Raw genomic sequence first — 12,290 nt, 5'->3', positions numbered from 1 at the left:
TTTCATGGCTCATAATTCGTTAGTCTTTCCTGATTTCATTACTTTTCACCTCTTCTGATTATTAAAGATTGCTGTCCTGGTTGAGAAACGTCTGTTAAATTATTAGTGCGATGCAGTCCCCGATCAGTCGTGCTGAAATCGTTTACTTAGATCCCGTTGCGCGTTTTATATAAACCATTGGACCAAATCTCATTACGTTCTCTTACAGACTTCAGACGGCATTGCATAGCGGCCTTGCGTCCTCCTAATAACAAGCACAGTAGCTCCATAACTTCCGTTAGATGCGGCGAAATATGTACACTGATCAGCCAGAACATTAAGACCACCTACCTAATAACCGGACATCCACATTTGGCGTGGATAACAGCGGTGATGTAGTGGGACGCGAAATTGAAGCGTCACCCATCTACCAGTGTCAGCCCAGTTTGCAGGTGAATATAAGTTTAAGTTAGTGTTTTATTTATGTATTTTGTAATATTTGTAATGGTTGTGAATTATCTAAAGTTTTGTATTTTTTTTTATGCTTCATGTACGGAGAGGGCGGCGCAACGAACGGAGACAGCATCTTCACTGCCGGGACCAGAGAGAAAATTGCTTGCCACTATACGTCGCGGGTCGACAGCCAAAGAGCAACAGAAGATCCGGAAACCGAGTTGTTGCGTCGTGCTTCTAAAAACTGAAAAAAAAGAATTTGTAATGTTTGTACAACAATGACGTCATAGAAAGTTAATCATGTTGTAAATGTTCAGTCCTATCTTGTCAAGGCTCAGGGTCACGTCTATATGTAGTATATAGGAAGATAATAAACTAGTGTATACTACAAAAGTTTGAATACGTGTTCCGAGAATTTATTTATGAAGTATTATGTTAAGGAAGAAGTATTACTAATTTATTTGACAAGATTATTAATTTTTGACAACGTTCATCGCGAGTTTGAGTTTATTCAATGTGGCTTTAATATTTATTGAAGCAGATAACTTGCATTAATATAATTTCTGAGAAGAAACAAACGACATCTAAATTGGAAAAAGTTTGCGCAAACCAATAGGACTGAGTGACATAATTCTGCGCATACGACTCAAATGATGATGTTTTAATTAGTTTCGTTCAAGAACCATTGAGAGACAATTTTAAAAAGAATTTAAATAATTTTGAAGTGTGTTGTAACTGACGTAGGTGACGAAGTCTGCACATGGTCATATGTCAAAAGAAAATCATTTATACAAAACTTACGTCGTTACACTACAGTGACCGATCCTGGCGTGGAAGCAATGGGGCCTTTCTTGGTCGCTGGAGAAAGGTGGCACCACATCTGCATACACAAGTCACCTGATTCCCTTAGATTCCCGGTTGGGTGGGGGGAGGGGGGGGGGGGAGAGGGGGCGATGGGTTCTGACACTATGTTCAATCACATCCCAGATGTGTTCGATTGGGTTCAGACCTGACACCTGACGAGTTGGGGGGCTAGTACATCAATTGGAACTCGCCGCTGTGTTCCTCGAACAGTTTCATCACACACCGGGCCTTCTGATACGGCGCATTATCTTGATGAAAAGTGCCACTGCCATCGGGAGACATAAGCCTCATTAAGGGCTGTACGTGGTCTGCAACCAGTGTACGATGTGTACAATATTCCTTGGCCTTCATGGTGCCTTGCGTGAGCTCCACTGGAGCAATGGATGACCACGTGAATGTTCCCCAGAGCTGCCGCCAGCTTATCTCCGTCCCCCAGTACGGCTGAGGAGCTGTTCCCCTGGAAGACGACGGATTCGCGCCCTCCCATCGCCATGATGAAGAAGGTATCGGAATTCACCAGACCATGCAACGCCCTGCCGCTGCGCCATCGTCCAGCGCCGAGGATGAAGTGCCCATTTCAGTCGTAGTTGCCGATGTCGTAGTGCTAACATTGGCAAATGCAAGGGTCGTCGGCTGCGGAGGCCCATCTTTAGCAATGTTCGGTGCACTGTGTGTTCAGACACACTTGCACTCTGCCCAGCATTAATGTCTGATGTTAGTTCCGCCACGTTTCGCTGCCTGTCTTGTTTTACTAGTCTGCCCAGCCTACGACGACCGACGTCTGTAATGACGGGTGGCTGCCTAACCCCACGACATCTGGACGTGGTTTCACCTTGGTTACGCCATGTGTGGGAGACGTTCACCACAGCACTCCTGGGACACTCGACAAGTCGTGTAGTCAGCCAACACAATCTGCCCTCGTTCGAACTCAGACAGATCGCACGCCTTCCCCATTCTACATACATACAGCACTCTCACTGATACCCCACGCGCCGTGCTTGTCTGACTAGCAGTCATTTCTCGCTAGATGACGTTGGTAGTTCCTGGACGGCTTTATGCCGATAATGGGTAGGTGGTCTTAATGTTCTGATTTATCAGTGTATCTCGGATTTTCCGTAGTACTGAAATTCAGATTCAACAGAATTAGACGATCGACAGCATCAGTGTGTGAGGTTGAATCTAATACAGGGAACAACATGCAGCTTTTACGTTCACCTCTGAGCCCTCGCACACGGATACATCCAACGTAATGCTGCATGCAAAATCGTAACTCGTGTAAAGATGAGTTGGTGCCCCCTTGCCACAGTTATTGGTCACTGGATTGTTGGGGAGCTCGATGCTACTGCATCAAGGGAAGCTGCAACACTGGCGGTGATAAATCTTGGTGCCACAGAGCCGTCGCATGGTCCCTCTCAGAGTTTGTCTTGCAGCAAACAAGACCATTTCCTAAGTTAAGGTACGTGATGTTGGTGTACCCCTCAGCACAGGCAAGCGGAAGGGGCTGTACTTTCAGGCGCTAGTCGAGTTCAGCTATTGAGATCCTCCACTGAGTTGAGCATTGCTCTTCTGAACCCATCGATCCTTATCCACATTCGCATGTTCGTCATGAGATCCTGACCAACACGAGCAGCTATAACGTTGAATGGTAAACCACTGTCACGATAAGTCACGATCATGTGATAGACATGCTGATAAACATTTCTCCATCTTGAAGAGGCACAACAATATTTCTCATGAGCAGCCAACATTTAAACGCAATATTTGGATGAGATACGCACTGCGCTGTCTTTCCTTACACGGGCTGATTTTGTTAAGTGGCCGTGCGGGATAGCTGAGCGCTCTAGGGAGCCTTGTCACGGTTCGCGCGGCTCCCCGGATCGGAGGCTCGAGTCCTCCCTTGGGCGTGGGTGTGTGTGTGTGTGTGTTGTCCTTAGTGTAAGTTAGTTTAAGTTAGATTAAGTGGTGCGTAAACCTAGGGACCAATGACCTCAGCAGTTTGGTCCCATAAGACCTTACCACAAATTTACAGATTTTGTTAAGTTCGGACAAATTGGAGGAAACGATCGCTGAGAGCGTACAGAGGAAAATTGGTCAGGTGGACATATGGCCGAAAATCCGTCCCCAGAGAAGTGAAAATAAAAGAAGTTTCACAGTGTAGGTTTGAGCGATTGAAAGAACACATAAGAACACACCTATCAAGTGGATATGCTCTCTCCCAAAAAGTGTTTTAGTTCCACACTCAAGGGGACGGTTATGTTGTCCATCATTGTGGCGCACTCAACCATTGGTAGTAAGGGACACACGTTTCATTGCTATTGCCGAATCACACTAATGTGGATGTGTGTGATGTAGTACAGAGCGCCGGCCGCTGTGGCCGAGCGGTTCTAGACGCTTAAGTGAGATTACTTTTGCGAGGGGCGGTACTGTCAACCTTCAAAGCATCTACTGTGGCCTATGGAGAATCCTCATGTTATGGTGGCAGCGAATCATCAGCATCCGTCCAGCTTCAGTGTGTGGGCGAGAATCAGTGGCGATTCCCTCGTAGGACCAATGATCTTATCACATCGCCTCAGCCGGCCACTGTGACAGATCAGTTCTAGGCGCTTCAGTCTGGAACCGCGCGGCCGCTACGGTCGCAGGTTCGATTCCTGCCTCGGGCACGGATGTGTGTGATGTCCTTAGGTTAGTAGGTTTAAGTAGATCCAACTTCTAGGGGACTGATGACCTCAGATGTTAAGTCCCATAGCGCTCAGAGCCATTTGAACCATTTCATGACCTTAGATGTTAAGTTCCATAGTGCTTAGAGCCATCTGAACCATTTGAACATCCCCTCACAGCTGAAGCATATCTGCAATTGCTGTGGGACACCCTGCCTTGCCTCCCTTACTAGAAGACGTTCTTTGGTGGTATGAATGGTAATGTGGCTACTACACAATGGTGTTCCAGGTTACTTCCGTATTCCCATACAGATGCATCTTGGCATCTACCCTGGCTGAGTTAGTTACATGTTCCATAGATCATTTAAAAAATTGCTTTATCGAAATAATGTGGAACGAGTCAGTTTACAGGATATGTATGCATGATTAGTGTTAACAGTAATGAACACATTATTGCTTTTGGTTCTACTCATAGAACTACAAATTTTCTTATTTGCTACTAATTTTTAAGTAGAAATACGTCAATAGAATAGATCGCGTTGTCAGGAGAGATGACTTTCAAATTAGATTTAAAACTTGCATCGCTAGCTGTTTAAATGGCTCTGAGCACTATGGGACTTAACATCTATGGTCATCAGTCCCCTAGAACTTAGAACTACTTAAACCTAACTAACCTAAGGACATCACACAACACCCAGTCATCACGAGGCAGAGAAAATCCCTGACCCCGCCGGGAATCGAACCCGGGAACCCGGGCGCGGGAAGCGAGAACGCTACCGCGCGACCACGAGCTGCGGACATCGCTATCTGTCAGACAATTTATGTTACAGGGCAAATGATCAAAAAATTTTATTGCTGCATATTGAACTCCTTTCTGAGCCACTGACAGCTTTAACAGAGGGTAATAAAGGCCATTTTTCCCTCTAGTGTTGCAGGTATGCACATCACTAGTCTTCTGAAATTGTGATGGATTGTTTATGACGATTTTCACTAGCAGATATATGTATTGTGACGGCGCAATTAAAATACCTATCTCCTTGAAGGGGTACCTACATGACGTTCTGGGACAACAAGACATACTACTCTTACTGCTCACTTTTATGCAATCAATACTTTCTTTCTAGGTGATGAGTTACGCCGGAAAATTATTCCGTACAACATTACTGTGTGGAAATATGCTAAATATGTCAGGGGATTGATACGTTTGTTTCCAAGATCAGCAATTCTACGAAGAGCCTAAGTAGCTGAACTTAACTGCTTGAGAAGCTCAGCAATATGTTTCTTCCAGATCAAGTTTTCATCAATATGTTCACTCAAAAATGTAGTGCGTTCTGCCCTATTTGCAGAATCCTGCTCATATTCTATATCAGATGTCAGTATGACTATTCTATAGAACTGAATGTAGTGTGTTCTTTTTTCAAAATTTAGTTGAGAGTTCGTTTCCATGGATCAACTTACTATTATAACACAAGCATTATTATAACACAAGCCTCGATTTCGCTTGTTGACTGTTAAGTGGTATATCATTCACATGTATAAGGAATAGGATTGGACCCAAACTTGAACCTTGTGGAACAGCTTTTGTGACCTTTTTTCCACAGTCACTAACTTTTCTACCTTTCAGACATTGTCTGAATTATTCAGAACTGCCTTTCCCATTCTGTTTGTTATGATTCAAACCAGCTGCGCACAAAGCTATGAATTCCATAAAACTTGAGTTCTTCTGAAATACTATCACGCACCTAGTCATTGGACTTAACCCTTCAGATTTCTACCTGTGGGCGTCACCTGAAAAAAGTCGTGTATGCACAGCCCCTCCTGTACGTGCAGACGTTAGAATAATGGACTCATGCTGCAAGTGACGACACTCGGTTGCAGAATGGCACATCTGAATGTGTGCGTCAGTCGCTGCTGTGTGATGGTCACACATACTTAAGAGGCCCAATGGAGCCAATGCGAACTGCTTGTCTAGCGGTGGTCTCGTGACAGTGTGTCAGGCACCGCATTGTACTGTACGGGCAAGATTAATCAATAAGTATCCCACAGCATAGACACCATGCTTTTCCTATGTAGATATGAGGTTCCTTGCTTTTTATCATTGAGGGATCATTACATACGACTTTTTCCCATTTAGTAAAGGCACCCTGTACATAGAACGTAGATTGCCGGCACTGCTATCTACTTTGATCAGATGAGCCGTAATACTAAATGTTTGCGTATCAAAGTATGTAGTGCACTTCGTGTCAGTTTGTTGTTCCAAGCCTGCTTCGTGGTGTAGCAATTTTAATGGCCCACTTAACATCCACATCCACTGTAGCTGCACAACGGCTGTAATGCTCTGAAAATATTGAATAAACTACAGTTCTATGACCCGACGACGTGAGGGGTGGGGGTATCAAGGTGAAGTTCTGAAGCAGCAATGTGAAGACTGCAAGTCAGGAGCGACCTCATCTCATAGTTAGTCAACCCCTCCGTGTAGCCCATTAACGCTGCAGGCGGACACTCGTCAAGTTGCTCAAGAGAGACAGTGGTAGAGCGAGAGAGAGGGGTGGGGGAGGAGGGGATGGAGTGAGCAGAGGGGAAAGGGGAACCGCTAGGCGACGGCCTAATTGAAAGTTGCAGGTGGGCGGCCGGCCAGCGCTGGCACTGCGCCGCTTGATGGGAAAAGTTGGCAGCCCTGCGCCCAGTGTAGCGAACTGTCCAGATGCTCTACCAAGTCAGAAACGTCCACTGACTCCTTATTATCGATACCATGGAGTTCCACAAATTCCGACAGATGTTGCTCAAATAGCGAAATATTCTTCGTTTTCATGTCTTATTGTTTTTCTTTTTCCAGATCCATGTAGTCCACGTCTCTTTCGAACTCGATAATATCTCGTTGTTGCTGTTGCGTTTTACAGTCCGGAAGCTGCTATGAGATTCTCCGCAGTACTCTTATCTTGTGAAACCATCTTAATCTCTGCATAAATACTGCATCCTACATCCGTTTAAATCTCCTTACTATAGTCAAGCCTTGGCCCTAATCTTAGTTTTACCGACCACATTTCCCTCCATTAACAAATTGACAATTCCTTGCTACTTCAGGATGTGCCCTATCAACCGAAGTCTTCTGTTGGACAAGTTGTGCCATAAATTTGTTTACTCCCTAGATTGCTTCAATATCCCTTCATTATTTATTCGTTCAATCTGAGTATGCCTAGTTAGGTGTAAGAGAGGGCCTGAAGGCCCTAATCTTGCCAAGTAAAATAAATGCATAAAAAAATAAATAAATAAATAAAATTTATTCAATTTACCCATCTAATCCCCAGTATTTTTCTCAAGCACTACATTTCAAAAGCTGTTATTCTCTTGTTGCCCGAACTCTATATTGTTAGTATTTCACTTCTGCAGAAGTCTATCTCCAGACAGATAATTAAATTTTCTAATAACAAATTTCCTGTTTTTCACAACCACTCCTCTTCCTATCGCAAGTCAGAAATGTATATCCTCCCTACTTTAGCTACCCTTGGATATTTCGCCGCCCAAATAAGAAGACACATCTGTTACTTTTAGTATCTCATTTCGTGATCTAATTCCCTCAACACCAACTGATTTAAATCGAATACATTCCAGTATTCTTCTTATACTTTTGTTGAGCTTCATCTTGTAACATGTTTTCAGGACACATTTCTATTCTATTGAGTTAATGCACGCATTCCCTTGGCATTTCTGACAGTTGAAACATCGTTGGGCTATGTTAAAGAATTTTCTTCTTCCCTGAACTTTAATTCCCTTTCCACATTTATCCTTGGTTTTATTTTCTGATTCCTAAATGTGCAAATTTAATAACATATGCCAATTTTTTAATCCACTCCAACTGCTCCTACCCCCACCTTTCTCAGAAGCGTTATCAAGTGAATTTACATAATTTCAAGTACAAAAAGCGACTGGCGTTATTAATTTGTCTGTTCACCTGTGGCCCCATTCATTTGTCTGTTGCAGAATATAAGAATACAGCAGTTTAACGTTTCATCGACATCAGATCCACGACTGCGCAACGTCATTTACGTAACCTCACAGCAACATTTTAGTTCTTGTAGAAAACACACATCAGCAGTTCTTATGGAGGACACACATCAGCAAGGTTATCAGTTAATTTATTTACGTAATTTAATGTTCAAATGTTGAAAATAGCTTCAAAGATAATCTGTTGAATCAATTCTCGAAGTGCATTGGCACGACTGAGTTCCAGTTTCGTGATTACTACAATCCGAGCAGAATACACAAAAAATATAGCAGCAGGATTGGGGTGCCTGTCTGGCCCATCCAGATGTACACTGACCTTTGAGCGTCCTCCAGTGACCGAGCGAGGTGGCGCAGTGGTTAGCACACTGGACTCGCATTCGGGAGGACGACGGTTCAATCTCGCGTCCGGCCATCCTGATTTAGGCTTTCTGTGATTTCCCTAAATCGCTCCAGGCAAATGCCGGGACGGTTTCTTTGAAAGGGCACGGCCGACTTCCTTCCTCATCCTTTCCTAATCCAATGAGACCGATGACATCGCTGTTTGGTCCCTTCCCTCAAACAACCCAACCCGTCCTCCAGTGAACACTATCGATATCTCTGTCTTCCTCTACAGTTTTTATCTTTTACAAGTTCCTCAAGCACGATGCCTGGGAGTCCTCCAGTTTAGATTGTCAAAACATTTGTCGGATATATTGCAATCTCTGTCTTCCTTTACAGTTGTTGTCTTCTACAAATCCCTCAAGCGCCATGGAAGTTATTCCTTGTTATTCTTAACACACATCCTATCCTATCTCATCTCCGTACCAGTGTTTTCCATACGTTCCTTCCTTCGCAGATTCTGAGGAGAAATTCCTGATTCCTTGTCTTATCAGTCCAAATAATTTTCAACATTCTTCTGTAGCACCACATCTTAGACGCTTCCATGCTTCGACTTTCCCGTTTTCCAACAGTCCATCATTCACCGCAATACAGTAGTGTCTTCCAAACGTACGTTCTACTAATTTCTTCCTGAAATTAAACATGGTATTTGATACAAGGAGACTTCTCGTGGTCATATATGTCCCCTTTGCCTATGCTAGCCTGCTTTTTATGTCCGCCTTGATCGTCCGTCATGTGTTATTTTGTTTCAAAGGTTACTGAATTCCTTAGCTTTATTTACTTGGCGATCCACAGTTTCTATGTTGAACAGATCTCTAGCGTTGTTTCTGATACTCCTCATTACTTTCTTCTTTCTTTGGTTTACTTCAGTTCGCATTCTCTACTCATCAGACTGTTCATTCCATTCAGCACATCCTGAAATTCTTATTCACCTCCCAGGGAATAGCAGTATCATCAGCGAATCTTACCATTTATACCCTTTCAACCTGAATTGTAATCCCACTGTTGAGTTCCTTCCTTTCCTTCATTGTTTCTTGGATGGTGAAATTAAACATTAGGGGCGAATTATCACATCTCTATCTTACATTCTACATAATCTGAACACTTCATTCTTCATATGTAATTGTTATTGGTCCTTCTTGGCTCTCATACATATTATATATTACCCACTTTCCCCTACAGTTAATTCCTATTTGTCTTATAATTGCGAATTTCTTACAACATTTTACACTGTAGAAAATTTTTTTCTAATTCCATAAATCGTATAAAGTTTGTTGGTTTTTCTTCATTCTTGCTTCCATTATCAAGAATTACGTCTGACAAATACCCATCCACTTTACACAAGCAGTCGCCATATGTTCCCACCTACGATTTCAGCACTCCTATTGGTATGTGAGAATACCGCTACTGAGGGGGAATGGAGTCAGTGGACGACCACAACTTACCCAGCCACAAGAAACACGCAAAATGTAGGAAAAATGCACGAACAGGCTACGAGAGCCTCTTCAGGAACAAGTTGAGGAAAAACTCCTGTGACAAGAAACACCATCCAACAATGCTACAGCGTTGTTTAGCATAAAAATACCTGCTGCTACGCCACCCGTCCAGCAGCAAACATAACCTCACCGCAGTCACTGCTGTTATCGATCTCTACGCTGTTATATGTAAATTGAAGATGGAGGAGGAGGGGAGAAAGGAAGGGAAGGGGAAGGGATCACTGATGCCAGGTGCATGTGGACATTACGCAGTATCACGTGCGATGAGTGAAAATGTGTACCAGACCGGGATTCGAACGCAGGATCTCCTGCTTACTTCGTAGTTGCGTTAACCACTGCGTCATCGGGACACACTGTTTAACGAACAGCGCGGACTATTTCGGCACGCCTCCCGGCCGACCCACACTCCCAACGAGCGCCACCTATCGGTATTCCCTGTCCATTGCCTCCATGCTCGCTGCTCTGAAATTCCCACAGGAGATTGGATGTACTTGTGCATCTGCACTGAAGAAGGTGGGTCCATTGCCCGTCTAGGCGAATCAGTTGTATGGATGCGTGGTGCCTGTTGCTTTAGACATGTCCGAAAGCACAGACATCACGCATTCATCTAACTCTAGGTGCTGTTGTGACAGTCGTTTGTTGGTGAAGAGCTGGGCTACCGGCAGCTGTTTCCTCCTGTAACTTCAGCCCTTTGCGACGTTGTTGGATGCTGTTTCTGGACAAAGGGGTCACATTCTACAACTGTTCAAAATTTGTTTGTATGTTTTTGCTACAAGCTGTATATCACTCTTTTGCCACACTTATTTTTGCGTCATCAGTTAAGTTCTTAACTCGGTTGCATGTGGTGTGTAAACCGTCCGTAAGTCAATAATTTCACTGAAATTAATAGAAATCTCTGTAAATACAGTGTCGGAAAACGATTTCTCTGGAAACTATTCAGAAATGTTTGGAAATTGCATGAGGAAATTCCAATGAAAAGCCGGCCGGAGTGGCCGTGCGGTTCTAGGCGCTACAGTCTAGAGCTGAGCGACCGCTACGGTCGCAGGTTCGAATACTGCCTCGGGCATGGATGTGTGTGATGTCCTTAGGTTAGTTAGGTTTAATTAGTTCTAAGTTCTAGGCGACTGATGACCTCAGAAGTTAAGTCACATAGTGCTCAGAGCCATTTGAACCATTTTGATCCAATGAAAATAAAAATTTGACGCTGGCTTGGAGGCGTGCTTAGATGGCTAAGACGAATGTCATCTGAAGCAGGAAATCAGAGGCTGACTCCCATTCACATTGGCATAAGTCTTTAGCAAAGACGAAGAAAGATAAATATTGTACAACAATGTTGATACGGGTATTTTCAAAACAACGAGTCACAATTTCGCCCAGCTTACACAGCTGTTACTGAATTTAAGAGTGCAGTAACTTACGAGAGAATTAGGATGCAAGATCGTAAGCCGACTTTATATAAACAAAAATTAAAAAAAAACACAATTAAACGAAGTATCATTAACCTAGGCAATTCGTGAAGAATACGTGCAGTATATGAGCTCTGACATTTTTGTTTGCACTGGACTTAACTGCTAGTGTTATCGAAGAGAATTTATATTCATCCATCTGTTTGTCTGAAATTGATCTTATAGTTATTAGCTTTTCTCCTAATCTTCGTCAGATTGTAGTATGTTTAATACGTTCCACAAATTTCCCTTTCGTTTAGACAACAGCAGATATTCGCAAAACTAAACATAATTGCCATCCCTCCTTAACTGTTGCTCATGTTCTAAGGATTTTCGTCTGGAGAATCTGCCCTTGTATGTCATCTTACTGAGTTAAAAATGTTGAGGTCAACAGCATAGTGGATTTTATGCTTTCACTGCGTAATAATAAATCCCATGCTTTGATAATAACGAAGAAGAACAACTGAGGAGTATTTTTTCCCTTCCTTACTAGGAGCATACGTTAACTCCAACTAATGAGGTAGCGTAATCGATAAACCATTGCACTCTATTTCAAAAAGAGTGGGTCCATACCACTGTCGGTTGTCCATGTTACACTGACGGAAAAAGTCGTAACACCGAAAAATAATTAATGTACAGTAATGAAATTTCGTGAATACATTTATCTAGACAACATATCTAAGTGACAAACATTGCATGGTCATAGGTTAATATAAGCGCGAGATTAGCCACTGTAAACGTGAAAAGCTGATATATTAATAACCGATGTAATCGCCAGAATGTTGAATGCAAGTATGCAAATGTGCATGCATTGCGTTGTACAGGTTCCGGATGTTAGTTCGTGGGATGGAGGTCCATGCCTGATGCACTTGGTCAGTCAATACAGGGTCGGTTAATGCTGTCTGTGGATGACACTGAGTTATCGTCCGTGCTCGATTGCAGACAGATCTGGTGATCTGATCAGTTCAAGGTAAGACCCCAACACACTAGAGCATGTTGGATTACAATAGCAC

This window comes from Schistocerca serialis, chromosome 2 (genome assembly GCF_023864345.2).
Source record: "Schistocerca serialis cubense isolate TAMUIC-IGC-003099 chromosome 2, iqSchSeri2.2, whole genome shotgun sequence".
Taxonomy (NCBI): domain Eukaryota; kingdom Metazoa; phylum Arthropoda; class Insecta; order Orthoptera; family Acrididae; genus Schistocerca; species Schistocerca serialis.
Note: the sequence above shows the minus strand (reverse complement) of the source record.